We start from the raw sequence: 16,176 nt of genomic DNA, 5'->3' as shown, positions 1-16,176 counted from the left end.
GACTTGATGAAAGCTCAACAAGTCTTTTCAGACCTCTACTATGATGCACCAGATGAGCAAGATGAACACTCAACTATCTCAGAAGATTTGGAGTCAGAAAAAGAACATGTGAGAGCTAAGTTACTCATGAAAGGAGGGGAGGAATTTTTTTTGACTTTCCTAACCAGAAATCAAGAAGACAAAAATGGTATAGACAAAAAAGAGACACCAAAAACGTGGAAACATAACCTATGCCATCAATCTCCAATAGAACACAATTCTTGATGCAGATAGATGCACATGATTGTGTCAAAAACAAAATCAATGGCACATATCCTTCAAACAAAAATTCCAGAAATGTTGAAAACATCGAGAAAAACAAGGAAGGATACTCAAGCAAAACCAAAAAAACAGGATAAGGAGCCAATCATGACACGAGTTGAGTGGAAAAAGAAATATCAAGAGTTGAAAGAAGCTCTAAAGGAGATATATACGGCCAAAATGGAAACCACAGAAGAGGATGGTAAGGATGTAATGAGTGTTCCATCCCATTACAAAAAGTATACTCTGCAAGATTGAAGAATCATAGTCAAACAACCTGTTAGGGAATTATGCAAACAGGGCGAGTCCTATGAAGGGCCTGAGAACGCGAAAAAGATAGACTTGGCTGAACCAAGGGAAGAACCTAGGCCTGCCTACATTGCAAATGACCTAACAAAGGAATAAGAAGAGATTTTGCTAAGCTTACTAAAAGAATACCGAGATATCTTTGCTTAGTCTTACAAGGATCTCAAGGGTGTTGATCCAAAAATTTGTCAACATACCATACCCATGAGAGATGATGCAAAATTGAGATTACTTCCGTGATCTCACTTGAGATTGGCACTCGCCTGAGAATCTGATCTTTGCTCTTGCAATATAAGTTGTTGTTTACAAGGCGGTATCTTGTAGCCTTCCTGACCAGCCATTGTTTCCGGTCCTTAGTGTACCCTTCAAGACATTCTCCTGTATCTAAGAAGCTGATGATATCAGGCATAGCATCGCTACCTTGAAAGATAGGTAGTTTCAGTTTGATTTCTCTTATGGGAACATCTTGTATTCTTTCCTTGGCTAGAGCATCTACCTCTTGATTTTTTGCCCTAGGGACATGAAATAACTGCACTGCTTCAAACTTTCCGACCAGCCATTGTTTCTGGCCCTTAGTATACCCTTTAGGACATTCTCCTATATCTAAGAAGCTGATGATATCAGGCATAGCATCGCTACCTTGAAAGATAGGTAGTTTCAGTTTGACTGCTCTTATGGGAACATCTTGTATTCTTTCCTTGGCTAGAGCATCTGCCTCTTGATTTTCTACCCTAGGGACATGAAATAGCCGCATTGCTTCAAACTTTCTTAAAAGATCCTTAACTTGTCATAGTTGGCCAAGTCAAACCTAATTTTTACAAATCCAAGTGCCATTTATCTGCTTTATCAAAAGCAGAGCATCACCAAACACATTTATGCGTTTAATCCCTTGCAAATTACATTGTTCTAATCCAAGAATTAAAGCCGCTTACTCTGCTTCATTGTTGGAGTGGGAGTGTAACTGTTGCCCAATAGTGAATACCTTCTCCTTTTGCTCATTGAAAATGATGATGACAGCTGTAGGCTGGTCCACTGTTCTTTTGTATGCTCCATCAGAGAAAAGAGAACGAGCTCCTTCTAGCTTAGGAACTTCTAGCATTGGTGTCACTTCTTTACCCTCTGTGTTGACCCTTAGCTTCTTCTCATAGCAACGATGAGTAAGAATACCTGCTAGACTAGCCCTGGTGGACTTTTCTACCTGCATGGTGTAGTCAAACTCTTTTAATCTAACCAGCCACTTAGAGATCCTAGATGAGACAACCATGTGTTGCATTACACACGGAAATACCTCTTCCACTGTCAGAATTACAAAGGGTCTAGCAATAGATAAGAGCAAAACTTTGTAGTGGCAAACATTAATGCAAGCACCATGTGCTCTACTACGGTGAATCATTTTTATGATGGGGTCATGACACGACTAGAGAAGTAGATAGGACACATGAAAGAGGTTTGGGGTCCTTTTGCATTAGTACGGCTCCAAGTGTATCACTTCCTACACTAGCATTCACATAAAATGGCTCATCCCATCTAGGGGGTGGAATGGTGGGGAGTGTGGCCAAGATTTGTTTCACTTTGGTAAACTGTTGCTCATTTTATTCACTCCATGAGAAGACATCTTTATGGGTGACTTGTTGTAGAGGGAGAACCACCTGAGAGAGAAAGTGAATGAACCTACTCAAATACCTTACCTTCTGAAGGAAAGAGACCAACTAGTTGGCTTAGCTGTGGTGGGTGATGACAAAGATACCAAACCTTGAATCTTGCTAGGGTCAGCCTGAATCCCTCTTGCTGAAATTACATGGCCAAGGAGAGTGACCTTGCTTTCACCAATGTGGCATTTGTCCACGTTGAGCTGGTCACCCAAGGTTTGCAGCCTAGCCAGGCCATCATAGACCTTGATCAAATGGTGGGAGCATGAACTGTAGATACAAAAATCATCTATGAAGACTCGTATTGATGTCCCAAAGTATGGCTAAAAGACAAAAGTTACATAGCATTGGAATGTGGCCGGAGCATTGGTGAGGCCAAAAGGCATAACTCTGTAAGCAAAACATCCCCATGGTGTTATGAAAGTTGTCTTTTTTTGGTCTTCTTCAGTGATACTAATCTGAAATTAGCACGAGTAGCCATCACATTCTGTGTAGCGCTCATGACCTGCTACTTCATTGAGAATTTCATCTTGGAATGGGAGGGGAAAATGGTCCCTCTTTGTTGCTACATTGAGAGGTTTGTAATCTACACAAACTCTCCACTTACCATTCTTCTTTGGCGTGACTACCACTGGAGAGACCCATTTTGAGTCTTTGATGGGGTAAATGAAACCTGCCTGTAGCACATTCCTTACCTCTTTGAGCAATTCTTCTTTGCTGGATTACCCCAAACCTTTGAGCTTTTGCACTACGGGCTTACTTCCTTCCTTGATTCTTATGCGACGTTGTACTACTGTGATGCCTGTGATCTTAACATTGAACAATGTGGTGAATTTACCTAGCATAGAGACATATTCTTTCCTCTCTTCACCGGTTAACTCACTGGAGAGCATCCCATGTAGGTTACTTGCATCCATCAAGGATTTCGTACCTGATGGTCCCTCTTGGTTTGCCGGTGGTGCTTCAGATTGTGTCAATCTTTTTGGGTCTTTGAGGATGACTCCCATTACTTCAATGATACTGTCACTCTCTTCAGTTGTTGTTGTCTCTTCTCTTGAGGTGGACAAATAGTCACTAGTGGACTCATCTTGTGATGCCTCCAAGATCATGTTGTGTTGCTTCCCTGTCCTCATGTCGTAGAATATGGACTTCCCTTTATCATCCTTCATTTGAATCATTGTGGTACTCCAGTCTTTCTTTGCTTCCATAGCCATGAGCTAGGGTCTTCCAAGAATGATAGGGTAGCCCTCCCCTTTGTGTGGCATGACAAAAATGTCTACCTCCACTTCTGTGTTAAATGCATTCACTTTGACTGCATTCACAATGCCTACGCATTTCACTCTGATGTTATTTTCCATTTTGGCTCGGCAGGGTGCCGGCCCACTTACCTCTAAGCCTAGATGGTGCATCATTTTCTCACTCATGACGCATATCTATGCACCACCATCTATGTAGACATTTGAGATACGTTGCCCTTTGATGTGGGCATCCATGGTTGGTAGGATGTCGTCTCAAGATCCCTCCCAAAGATAGCCCCAAATATCCTTGGTCTTGATCTTCTTGTACTTACTATCTTTGTCCATTGTCTCCTCATTCATGGTGCAAGATGGAGTAATTGGGGCCAATTTATCTTTGGACCCTGCATTAACACATCCTGAACTAGGTCATATGATTTAGCATACTCACCAAGTGAAAAATCCACAATGTCGATCTTCCATTGAGGCTTAGATGCCTGCTTGCTAGACTCGCCTTTTCCTTTCATCTTCTCCTCCCTTTGAGAGGCTTCTTCATGCCCGGCATGCTTCACTCCCATAGCATCCACTTCTTCCATCTTTCCTTTCCTTTGTTCTTCTCTTGGAGCGGTTCTCCTACCTTTGTTTTCCCTTTAGCTTCCAGGCTAATAGCACTCACCACTTAGTTTACAGCAGGTGGTGGAGGTAGCGGCGGAATGAGAGGTTGTGGTGGTGGTGGTGGTTGTTGTACAAGTGGTCGAAGGATTTGGACCGATGGAATCAGTCCTGGTTGCCTGGGTGGACGTAGAATTTGTGTTGGTGGGGCTGGTGCTTGGGGTGGAGGTATTCTCTCTCTAGGGGGTGATAGTTGATTTTGCCTACCTCCTCTATTATAGTTTTGTCGTGGTTTGGGACAGTATTACATACCGTGACCATCTTCTCCGCAGTTGTAGCAGTGATACTCCCTATTTTGTCGTCGTGCTCTTCCTGGGTCTTGATCTCTTTCCAGATTCCTTCCTTGTTGTATTAAGTGGACATATAAATTTTGTAGTTGGTCAATAATGTTGGCCAACATATCTTGTTGGTGATTTCTTACCTCAGGAGCCGGTGATGGTGGAGGAATGGTGGTTGTCGTGGTTGTTGGTTGACGTGATGTTCTTGCTTCTGTTGACTCGGTTTCTTTGGCTTTCATCTGCAGCTTCTTGTCCTTAAGGCGAGCAATCTCGACGGCTAACTCGTACGTAGCTAGGAATCTACCATTCACCTTCTCTTTGAGAAGCGGCCACAAGCCATGCGTGAACCAGTCCTTTTTGAGGAAATCGGGTGCAGCCTCCCCTCTTGCCAGTGACTCAATCCACTGTTCCCACAAATCCATAAACTTGGACTCATAGGTGGCATACTCGAAAAGACCCTCCTGCTTCAGGTCTCTCAACTTGTCCCATAGCTTCTCTGAAGCGGTACCTCCCCCAAAGAGCCTCTTAAAAGCAGTTTTTAAGGGTTCCAAGTCATACTTAGTTGCTTGTGGAAGTGCGTTGTACCACAACCTAGCTTCTAGCTTCATGAGATGCTTAAAGATTCAAACCCGGGATTCATCTGTATCTTTGTTGCTTACTACACATGCCACTTCAAAGTCATCTAAGAAATCTGAATCCTCCCCCTTCTTTCCCTTAATTGTTGGAAATGCAACACTTGCCATGATTACTGAGAGAGAGAGAGCTAAAAAGACACACTGCTTATCTTGAAATCCAAAGATAAATATATATATATATTTTTCTTTACAAGGAGGCATGCATACCCTTTTTATAGTAGAACATAGATTAAAATCTCAAACGATACATTGCCTTGTACCAAAGGTAAGACAAATGGCTGATCTGATGCCATAACCTCAAAGAAGTGCTCCCCACCCAGCATGGTGTTGATGACGTGCTAGTAGTGAGCCTTCCAATCTAGTATTACCTTGATTGAGCGTACTCATATTGTAATGTGTGATCTTCCTTGAGGTAAGTTGTACTGATTCATGTGAAGCTTAGAGGTGCTTAGTCACTGTCCAAGCTTGTGGGAGAGGGTGGTGTTCTTTCCTGAAACAAGATCAGTAGATCCCTAGTCTCTCTAGTGAGAGTGCGAGCATGTGCTTCAATTATCTATGCTGCAACATCAGGTGCAACTTGGAAACTGACTATGATTACCTCACTAACTTGAGTTACCCGATTCTCGAAGTAGAATAGTGTTGATTCTCTATTGTTCCATCTTGTTGTTGCAGGTTGGTCATAGGTTGCGGACATGGTCTTGACTTCCTCCTTCTTCTCCTCCGCACATGGCCTATGTATATCCACTGATTCTGACGTAATGGTTGACTCTTCCACTTCAAATTGATTACCGTTATGCCTGGCACTTGAGCTTCAATGGAGATGCAAAGTTCGTCTAGTTGTGCTTGGAACTCTTCTTCTGTAGCCATCCTGTTAGAGAACCTTGCTAACCATTCATCCATCCACAAAAGTTTAGGGGTTTCAATCTTGTAAACTGGAGGGTTTCATGAAAGGATCCTCGGTGGGGGTGCCAAGAAAATGATAGCCGGAAATGACATGCCATATGGGGTGGCCTCTACACCACACATAGCGTGAACATTCCCAAGCATCATCTCAAGGTAGGAGTAATCCTATAACTAGAGAGGGGCACCACCTAGCATAAGTGCAACTAGGATGCAAACATAGATGACCTAGGGTAGAAAAAGTGAGATGCCCTCTAGGTAACCAACAGGAAATGATGATGTAGCAAACCTCCAGGTATAAAAATTGCCTAATCAACAGTCAGGAGTGTGTGTACGAGACAAGTATGTGACAAGGTCAAAATGGAGCATATTGACTGACTGGAGAGGTCGCACGTGATGAAGCACAAGCAAAGTGATATACAAGAGATGAAACATCCCCCGAATGTGGGGAAAACAAAGCTAAGGAGAACAAAGAATGGACTCGAAGATCAAGATAGCATTGCACACTTTTATTGATGATGATGATACTTTCAAACGGTGACCTTGACTGTTACCAACCTTGTTCTTGGCACTGGGGATGCATGATGGAATGCGAGCATCATATGGTGCATGGTGAACTTTGAAGTTAGGAGGAGGTTAGCACATTAGCGGGAGGTTAGTTGAGGGAAACATCAAGACAACGCAACCACCGATGACGTCAATCACCAGCATCGAGAGTGGCCCAGGGTAGCATGGTGTCGGTGCATTCAATCCTAGCATGCTCATGTTGCCTTGTGGGGGGTGATAGTGAGTTCCTTATATGCATGGGGTGGTCATGACTAATAACTCAACCATGGTGTGGTGGAGATTGGGATGATGGTGATGTTGCCAATGCTAAAATGCCCATGCTTGTAACAAAACATGATGCCATGAGCTCCCTAGCTTGGGAGGTGCATTATGTGATTAGTGGTGCATGAAATGTAGAGTGCATGGAGCTATTGTGTTCTTACCTCCTTGTGTCCCCTTTGTGCTTAGTGGAGGCCTATTTATATAGGCTTGAGAGGTGGTCCTTACCTAATGGTCCTTACCGATATCCACTAGTCGCTGTAGAGAGTCTAGATGCCTCTCTAGTAAGAGAGATAGAGAGGGAGAAAAGGTAGAGATAGAGAGAGAGGAGGTAAGAGTGGGGTGGGGAAAGTTTTTTTTTACAATACACTAGCCACTGGCTAGGTTATTTAAGAAGAGTGGGGGGTTGGGGCATTTACAAGGGGTTTTGTTGATGGTTTGGGTGGCCGGTGTGAGGTTCAATGCTGCCAGAATTGGTATTTTGTCGTGTGATGCTGAGATGCTACGTGTCAATTCCTTTCGGTGCCGGTCGGGGTGCGCCTTCGGCACCACTTCTTGATTCGAAGTCGTGTCTCGTGCTTTTGGTGTTCCTCCTTTGTCAATGTCGAGTTCTTCTTGCTTTTTTTTACTTTTTTGTGAGTGTGTATATGCGTGCAATGTGTGTTTGATTGTATGACTGTGTGAGTGTGTTTAATGTGTGAGTGTCAAGATGACTTGTGAGTGTGTGTGCATATGTATATGGGTTGTGGGTGTGTACGTGGGTGTGTTTGTGTGTGTGTGTGTTGGAGAGAGAGAGATGAATTCGGCGGCACTGTATTGCGCCTACGGGCTGACGGGGGGAGAGAGAGGCAGAGAGGGCGGGAGCGAGATGGGGTGAGAGAGTGTTTAGGGGGTGGGGGTGAGAGAGGTGGGGAGTGTGTGTGGGTGTGAATAAGAGAGAGAGAGAGAGAGAGAGAGAGAGAGAGAGAGAGGCCTCTATGCTGTGTGGGCTGTGGGCTTACACAACGAGCACACGGGAGAAAAAGAGAGAGAGAGAGAGAGCGGGCTTTGCGGGTGTGGCCGATAGAGATGAGGGGGGGGGGGGGGGGGTATGAGAGGTCAACGGGATGGGGTAAGGGAGTAGTGGGCCAAGGAAGGGTGAGAGAAGGAGGAGCATGGGGTGGTATGAGTGTGTGTTATGGGAGAGAGAGAGAGAGAGAGAGAGAGAGAGAGAGAGAGTGTGAATGATTGTGCTTGCTTGTCCGTTCTCACAAAGAGCGAGAGAGAGAGTTAAGACAAAGGAGGGAGAGAAAGAGTAGGGAGAGAGAGAAGGAGTGAGTGTGAGGGGAGGGAGTAGTATGAAGAGAGAGAGAGTGTGTGAGGGTGTGTGAGAAGGGTCGGCGCGCCATATGTCAAACAAGAGGAGGGGTTCGTGAGGTGGAGAGAGAGTGTGTGAGGGGAGGGTGGTATGGCGGCCCGCCGGGCAAGAGTATGGACAAGCGAGGAGGGGTGAGAGAGAGAGAGAGAGAGAGAGAGAGAGAGAGAGAGAGAGAGAGAGAGAGAGAGAGAGAGAGAGAGAGAGAGAGAGAGAGAGAGAGAGAGAGAGAGAGAGAGAGAGAGAGAGAGTGAGCTCTAATATGAATCATGGAAGAGAGAGAGGAAGACTCTTGTAAAAGCATGGCAGTGGAAGAAAAAACAGAGGCAGCTTGTTTTATGCGGCCATTGGACTGGGAGATGCAGAAGCAAGGTAAGAGAGAGATGGTGGGTTGGTGGAGCCGAGCAGGAGAGAGAGAGAGACCTCTGTCCTCTCTTGATAATGGAGGGGGGTGTGGCCAAATTGGTGGCATCCCGCTGTGGACAAGCATAGAAGGGGGTGGTGAATGTTAAAAACAACGTTTTTTATTGTTTTTTTTGGTATTGTGCTCCTCCCCGATTGGGGTTGGTTCTTGCAACCACGGTTTTGAAAATTGGCCGTCAACACACACACACACACACACACACACACACACACACACACACACACACACACACACACACACACACACACACACACACACACACACACACACACACACACACACACACACACACACACACACACACTCATGCTTAGTTCTACACTCGTAGGAGCAACCCATGAACCTCAAAGCTAAGTGGAAGGATACCCTTTATACAACCATGAATCCATTCGCAGGAGGAATGTAATGTACGAAAACCTACTCCCCATGCTTCATTGACTATGGGAAACATACGCCTCATCATGCAGGTAGCTGCATGATGAGGGTAGGTGCCAATGCAGGTAGCTGCATTGGCACCTACTCAATATATATTGGGAAATATAGCTTTTAAACTAATTTTTGATTGTGACACTAAGATATTGAAATTTAATTCCTATGGATTTGAACCCTCTTATGAACATGATTCTATGACCTTAAAATCTCCTGGTAGGAACTCTAGAAAGTTGGCAATACCTTGGAATACAATACTATTATATAATTCTAGGAAATTAATGTCAAATTTTTGCAATAATAGGAATATCCTCACTAAATTTCTGCCATTGAAGAAAAACATTTAAAATTTCCAAGTTGTAGTGTCCCTTTACGGGTTTTTGTACTTAGCATAATGTGATTTTTTTGGCTTTTCTATTTACTGATGTTCATCATGACAATTAATGGGTTGTTGGCCTTTCAACTTGTTGGCCGATTCTACCAGACTACATATTGTTATTGCTAGGTCTTTGGGACATAAAGTCCTTGGTCTTCTAAAGGTTTGAGCAATCCTTATGCCATAGCTAACTATGGTAATCATGATAATAATTTTAGGGAGGGATGATCCTGTGCACTATAAATGCTACCCTTTGTCAAATTTTGCACATTGTTATGACTCACAAAGACTTTTTGGTTGATCTTTCTGACGGTCTTTTTTGGGGCCGAGCTATGAAACCTCTGTCAAGCTGTACATTCATTTTAATTACATAGAATTTTGTACACTACTGAGAGTTGGAGGGACATAGTTTTTATGTGGCAAATTTATAGAGGTTGACTATTCCAAAAATTGGATTTTCCTGAGGCTGAAAGAGGATAGCGTTTTGGGCCGTTGTTTGGATCCACATACATGTCTCTTTCAAAAAAAAAAATGCACATCTGGTAAAGTATTGGTTTCTGGCTTGTACTATAATTAATGGCACTGATATATAATTAAAGAAAACTCATGATGGCCTTTATGGCATATTGGTATTGATGAAATGTTTGCAGAGGATTCTTGTGAATCGAGATGATTGGTGTTTGGAATATTGAGCCTCACTAAACAACTTGAAAAAACATATCGACTAGTTATATTTGCTATGCATAATTGTTAACTTTACCAAATTGAATTGAGGTTGAGCTTGATAATTTTTGATGTGAAAATAACACATTTACAGATTTTTACTTTTTAATTTAGCGTTGGATTGGTTGCTAGAAGCCTTAAACCTCATGTGAGGATCTTAGCAGAGATGACATCAAATGGATATTTGAGAATTTGTCCAATTTACAAAGGAAATGCTGCCCAAATTTCTACTTTTTCTTGTCATAAAATCTAATCTCTGCTCAACTATTAGTTTCTTTGTAATTTTGGACACCGATAACAAGGGGAAGGGGTCATTGACACCTGATTTCTCAAGTAATGCTTGTACTGACATGCTTGTGTTCTTGGATGGTGGCAGGCAAGAGGTTCCTTCCTTGGGATTACGAAGGGAACTGCAATAATAATTGGAGATCATCCAATGTTTGGTTTTGTTTTTTGTACTTGTAAACACTTCTTTGATAAGTATATATATGCAATACATCCAGTCTAAATGCTGTCATTTGTACAATCTTGTCTTTGTCATTTTTGTTTATTATAAAGACATATTGTTATCTGTTTATGTAAACCTTGTCTGGTCTCTATGGTTCAATAGTTTGTCTGGTCTTATATGTTTATGTAAACCTTGTCTTGTCTCTATGGTTCAATAGTTTGTTAAATCAAAATATTGTTAGATAATCAATCATAAACACACACACTCCTGTTTCTAGCTACCCTTTGGTCAGGCTAGCACCATACAATGGGCCTAGAACAATCCTTTATCTCTTGACTTGACCTACCCGATCCAAGAGGATGGGTTGGGGCCAATGGCTCCTCATCCGGTCAAGCACATAAAAACTTACAGTATTATAGATCCACGACTCATAGTCTGATTAAGTTAGATAGAGTAATGGGTAAGAGGAGTTCTCTTACCTGTATCCTTTTTATTGGCACAATCTTTGCTCTAATAAATGGTATTAGTGATCATATATAGTCTCCATATTACATTATCTGTTGTATATTACCATGATCTGACCCTCTTTGTAGTAGATACGTCTATAAGCCCTATGGCACCACTTTTACTGGAAGGTACCCTTTGGAAACATATATGTGAATTTCCTTTGAACATAAAGTAATAAATTTTGATCTAAACCTGTATTTGATTCTACTTGGTTGAGGGGGTTCCACATGGTGGGCCCTACCTCCCACCATGTGGAACCTCTCCTAGGGTTGGGGGAGGGCCACACACACACACACACACACACACACACACACACACACACACACACACACACACACACACACACACACACACACACACACACACACACACACACACACACACACACACACACACACACACACACACACACATACACACACACACACATTCTTATCTAGACAAAAGAGTCTATTTTAACCCTCAACTGGCTATAGGTCATAAACACTGACAATCAGGCTCAAGCATGGGCTCATACTCTGTATCATAAGCTCAATGACGGTTTGTTTTAGGCTCGCACAATTGCTCAATGATAGTGCTTTCTCTAAGAGTTTAGTCGTGTCCCCAATTCCTTGATCATATCTACCTAAAGTTTCACACACATATAAACAGAATTGTGGCTAATTGAGTGGTGTATTTAATTGGATCTAACTGGACAATTAGATGTCGTGTATATGACCTACCCACCCTACCTACACATGCTTACCTAACTTCTATTAAGCTCGCTGTTACTCACAATGTCTTTATTTCCATATTGGGTTCCACCTTTTTTTAAACCAAGTTGAGGCATGTCTTTAATTATCTCGTGGCTATACAGTAACTCATGGCGCACAACATGTCCTGTTTCATTCTCTAGCGCGTGATCAATTGGATCACTTTCATCCTCACCCACTCAAACTCCACTCCACACACCCATGCCTACAAGAGGGAAACCCCTTGCGCTATGTTCTGCACTTCATCCCCTAGTCCGGAATCTATTCCATAATTTTCATAACCGCCACATCGCTCGCATATCTGATATGTAAACATAGTTCTGATGCGCACACACACACACACACACACACACACACACACACACACACACACACACACACACACACACACACACACACACACACACACACACACACACACACACACACACACACACACACACACACACACACACACACACACACACACACACACACGCACGCGCACACACACACACACACACACACACACACACACACACACACACACACACACACACACACACACACACACACACACACACACACACACACACACACACACACACAGGCATGCACACATGCTCAATTCTGCACTCATAGGAGCAACCCATCAACCTCGAAGCTAACCGGAAGGATACTCTCTATTCAACCATGAATCCATTTACAGGAGGAATGCAATGTACAAAAACCTTGAACTCCTCATGCTTCATCAACTATGGGAAACATATGCCTCATCATGCAGGTAGGTGCATTGGCACCTAAATATATATTGGGAAATATAGGTTTTTTTGTTTGTTTGTTTAAAATTCATTATGACAGATCTGCTGCAATAAATTTTAAACTAATTTTTGATTATGATATTAAGATATTGAAATACAGTTCCTGTGATTTTGAACCCTCTTATGAACATGATTCTATGACCTTAAAATCTCATGGGAGGAACTCTAGAAAGTTAGCATACCTTGGAATATAGTACTATTATATTATTCTAGGAAATTCATGTCAAATTTTTGCAATAATAGGAATCTTTTCACTAAATTTCTTCCATTGAAGAAAAAACGTTTGGAATTTTCAAGTTGTAGTGTCCCTTTGCAGGTTTATGAACTCAGCATAATGTGAATTGTACTTAGCTTTTCTATTTACTGATGTGCATCATGACAATCAGTGGGTTAGCCTTTCAACTTGCTGAGCAATTCTATCAGACTGCATATTGTTATTGCTAGGTCTTTGGGACATAAAGTCCTTCGTCTTCCAAAGGTTTGAGAAATCCTTATACCATAACTAACTATGGAAATCATGATAATAATTTGAAGGAAGGACGATCCTGTGCAGTATAACTGCTACCCTTTGTCAATTTTTGCACATTCTTATGACTTATGAAGACGTTCTTTCTGATGGTCCTTTTTGGGGCTGACATGAAACCTGTGTCAACTTGCACATCCATTTTAATTACATAGAATTTTGTACACTAAGGAGAGTTGGAATCTCATAGTTTTTATGCAAAAAATTTATAGAGGTTAACTATTCCAAAAATTGGATTTTCCTGAGGCTGAAAGAGGATAGCATTTTGGGTAGTTGTCTGGATCCACATACATGTCTCTTTTGATAAAAAAAATATGCACATTTGGTAAAGTATTGGTTTCTGGCTTTGTACTATATTTATTGGTACTGATATATAATTAAAGAAAACTCATGATGGTATTTATGACATATTGGTACTGATGAAATATTTGCAGAGGATTCTTGTGAATCGAGATGATTGGTGTTTGGAATATTGAACCTCACTAAACAAATTGATAAAACATATCGAGACTGGTTACATTTGCTACGCATAATTGTTAGCTTTGGCAAATTGAATTGAGGTTTAGCTTGATGGTTTTTGACGTGAAAATAACACATTTATAGTTTTTTACTTTTTAATTTAGCTTTGAATTGGTTGCTAGAAGCCTTGAACCTCATGTGAGGGTCTCAACAGAGATGACATCAAATGGATATTTGAGAATTTGTCCAATTTACATAGGAAATGTTGCCCAAATTTCTAGTTTTTCTTGTCATAAATCTAATCTCTGCTCGGCTATTAGTTGCTTTGTAAGCATGGACACCGATATCAAGGGGAAGGGGTCATTGACACCTATTTTCTCAAGTCATGCTAGTACTGACGTGCTTGTGTTCTTGGATGGTGGCAGGTAAGAGGTTCCTTCCTTGGGATTACGAAGGGAGCTACGATAATATTTGGAGATTATCCAGTGTTTGGTTTTGTTTTTTGTACTTGTAAACACTTCCTTGATAAGTGTATGTATGAAATACATCCAGTCTAAATGTTGTCATTTGTACAATCTTGTATATTAGTTTTGTTTATTATAAAGACGTATTGTTATGTATTTATGTAAACCTTGTCTGTTCTCTAGTCCCATTTTATGGTTCAATAGTTTGTTAAATTTAACTATTCTTAGATAATCAATCATAAACACACATACACACACATAGGCATGCAAGGCAAGCCAAAGACTCAAGAGGCATTAAACACACATCTCAGTCCCTTATACATGTTGTCCTCATGGTGTGCCTGAATCCTATTGGATTGCCTTTAGAGAGGTCCAATGAGATTTTAGATGCATGTAATTAATTAATTAAGCTCTCTCTTTCTCTCAAATGGGGAAAGAAGGACACTTTTCCAAATGCTACCCCTATTGCTTGAAATGACCATAGCCTGTGATTGGCTGGCAAGGGCCAATGAGAGAGAGGGGTCGACCAAGGCTAGGGAATATTATTTTGGCTCATTCTCACACACACTCTCGCACATTCTCTCATTGTTTTGAGCAAGAACTTAATCTCCTTCTCCAAGCCTAAGAAGTAGAGAGCCTACACCAATACCTTTTGGTTATGGAATGCAAATCCAACCAAGAGTCAAGCTTCAATGGCATGCTCATCTTCTCTACCATCTATATTACTATGCTAAGCTAAGCTAAGCTCCAAGAGTAATCTATGGTTAGGAAAGTACTTCTTTCTCGTATGCTACTTCTTCTTCCTCTTCCCTTCCTTCACTCCTTGCTAACTCTCTCCACCTTTGAAGGTGTTTGAGGTCTTGGAATTGAAGCTGGGGACAAGTTAATGATTTTGCAAGTTAGCTACGCACATAATATTGGTGCACGAATCTTACCATCTTCATGGCATCAACAAGGTCTCAAGGAACACAAAGTACGTAATGTACCAAGTCTCTCTTCATGGGAGAATCTATAATACAAAACCCTTTTGGAGGGGGGACTGGCTCTAAGTAAATCAGGTCCTCAACTGTTGTCAATTTCTCTAATTCCTTCTCTTTTTCACAAGTATTGTTCATGCCAAGCTAACTACAGTAGGAAAATTTTGGACTCTCAAAGGGCCCCTGTAAGGACTTTGACTTTCTCTTTCTTATCCAAAACAAGTGCACGGTAAATTTGTTTTTGAACAAATGAAATCAAAACTTGTTGGACTTTTTGGATTCAGAATGTACTCAATGAGATCTATCCATTGATATATAGCATGCCATCAGATTCTTTATATTCTAGAATATTCTATTTTTTTGATGTGACAATTCTGTCTTATAAATGGAATCTCTCCCCACATTTCAGTTTTAGTGGGGAGGCCATAATTTTTGCAAATCAACTCCAAATTTATCGGAGTTTGGGGATTTAGAACCTACTTTCTAAGAGCTTTCCAATGATATGCTGGTTGATAGGGTTTTAAAAAAGCATTTATGTACTTCACCGAGTTGCCCACTTTGGACAAGAGAGGGAAAGTCAAACCTCCTTCTAGGGCCCCTTTGAGAGTCCAAATTTTTCCTAATGGGTATCATGTTCATTTTTCTACCTTTAATCAAGTATGTTCCTTATTCTCTTGAAGAATTACCTTAAGAAAATGCTCAATATTGTTACTCTAATTCCACTACAATCAATGCTATAGCTATATTTTGTTACATTGGTATTAGAGCTATTGGTTTCTCTTTTCTTGCTTAAGAAGAGAGGTCCTTAAGTTTTCCATGAAAGGTTGACCTATTCATTGCAAGAGTGTAAGTGGGACAGAGATATATTATCTCAGTTGGAATAAATAAGTTTGTGGTACACTGTTGGGAACTATAGACTTAATAATGCAGTCTTTTGGGGCTTTCCTTTGGCTTAACCATTATTGAGCTATCAGCAAGCTCAATAGGAACCATAATCAACTGAGAAATGGTAGATCCTCTCCACTACTCTTTGCAATCAACAATTTTTAAACCATGGGTGTGGCTATTTGAGAGCTAATTTTCAAAAGTTAAGAAGAGTAGCAACTAAAGTTTGAAGTTGCCAAAGCACAAAGTAGCATA

Source organism: Adiantum capillus-veneris, chromosome 24, assembly GCF_014529385.1.
Source record: "Adiantum capillus-veneris isolate H3 chromosome 24, ASM1452938v2, whole genome shotgun sequence".
NCBI classification, from domain to species: Eukaryota; Viridiplantae; Streptophyta; class Polypodiopsida; order Polypodiales; family Pteridaceae; genus Adiantum; species Adiantum capillus-veneris.
The sequence above is the reverse complement of the archived record's forward strand: the minus strand, read 5'-3'. Positions refer to the sequence as shown.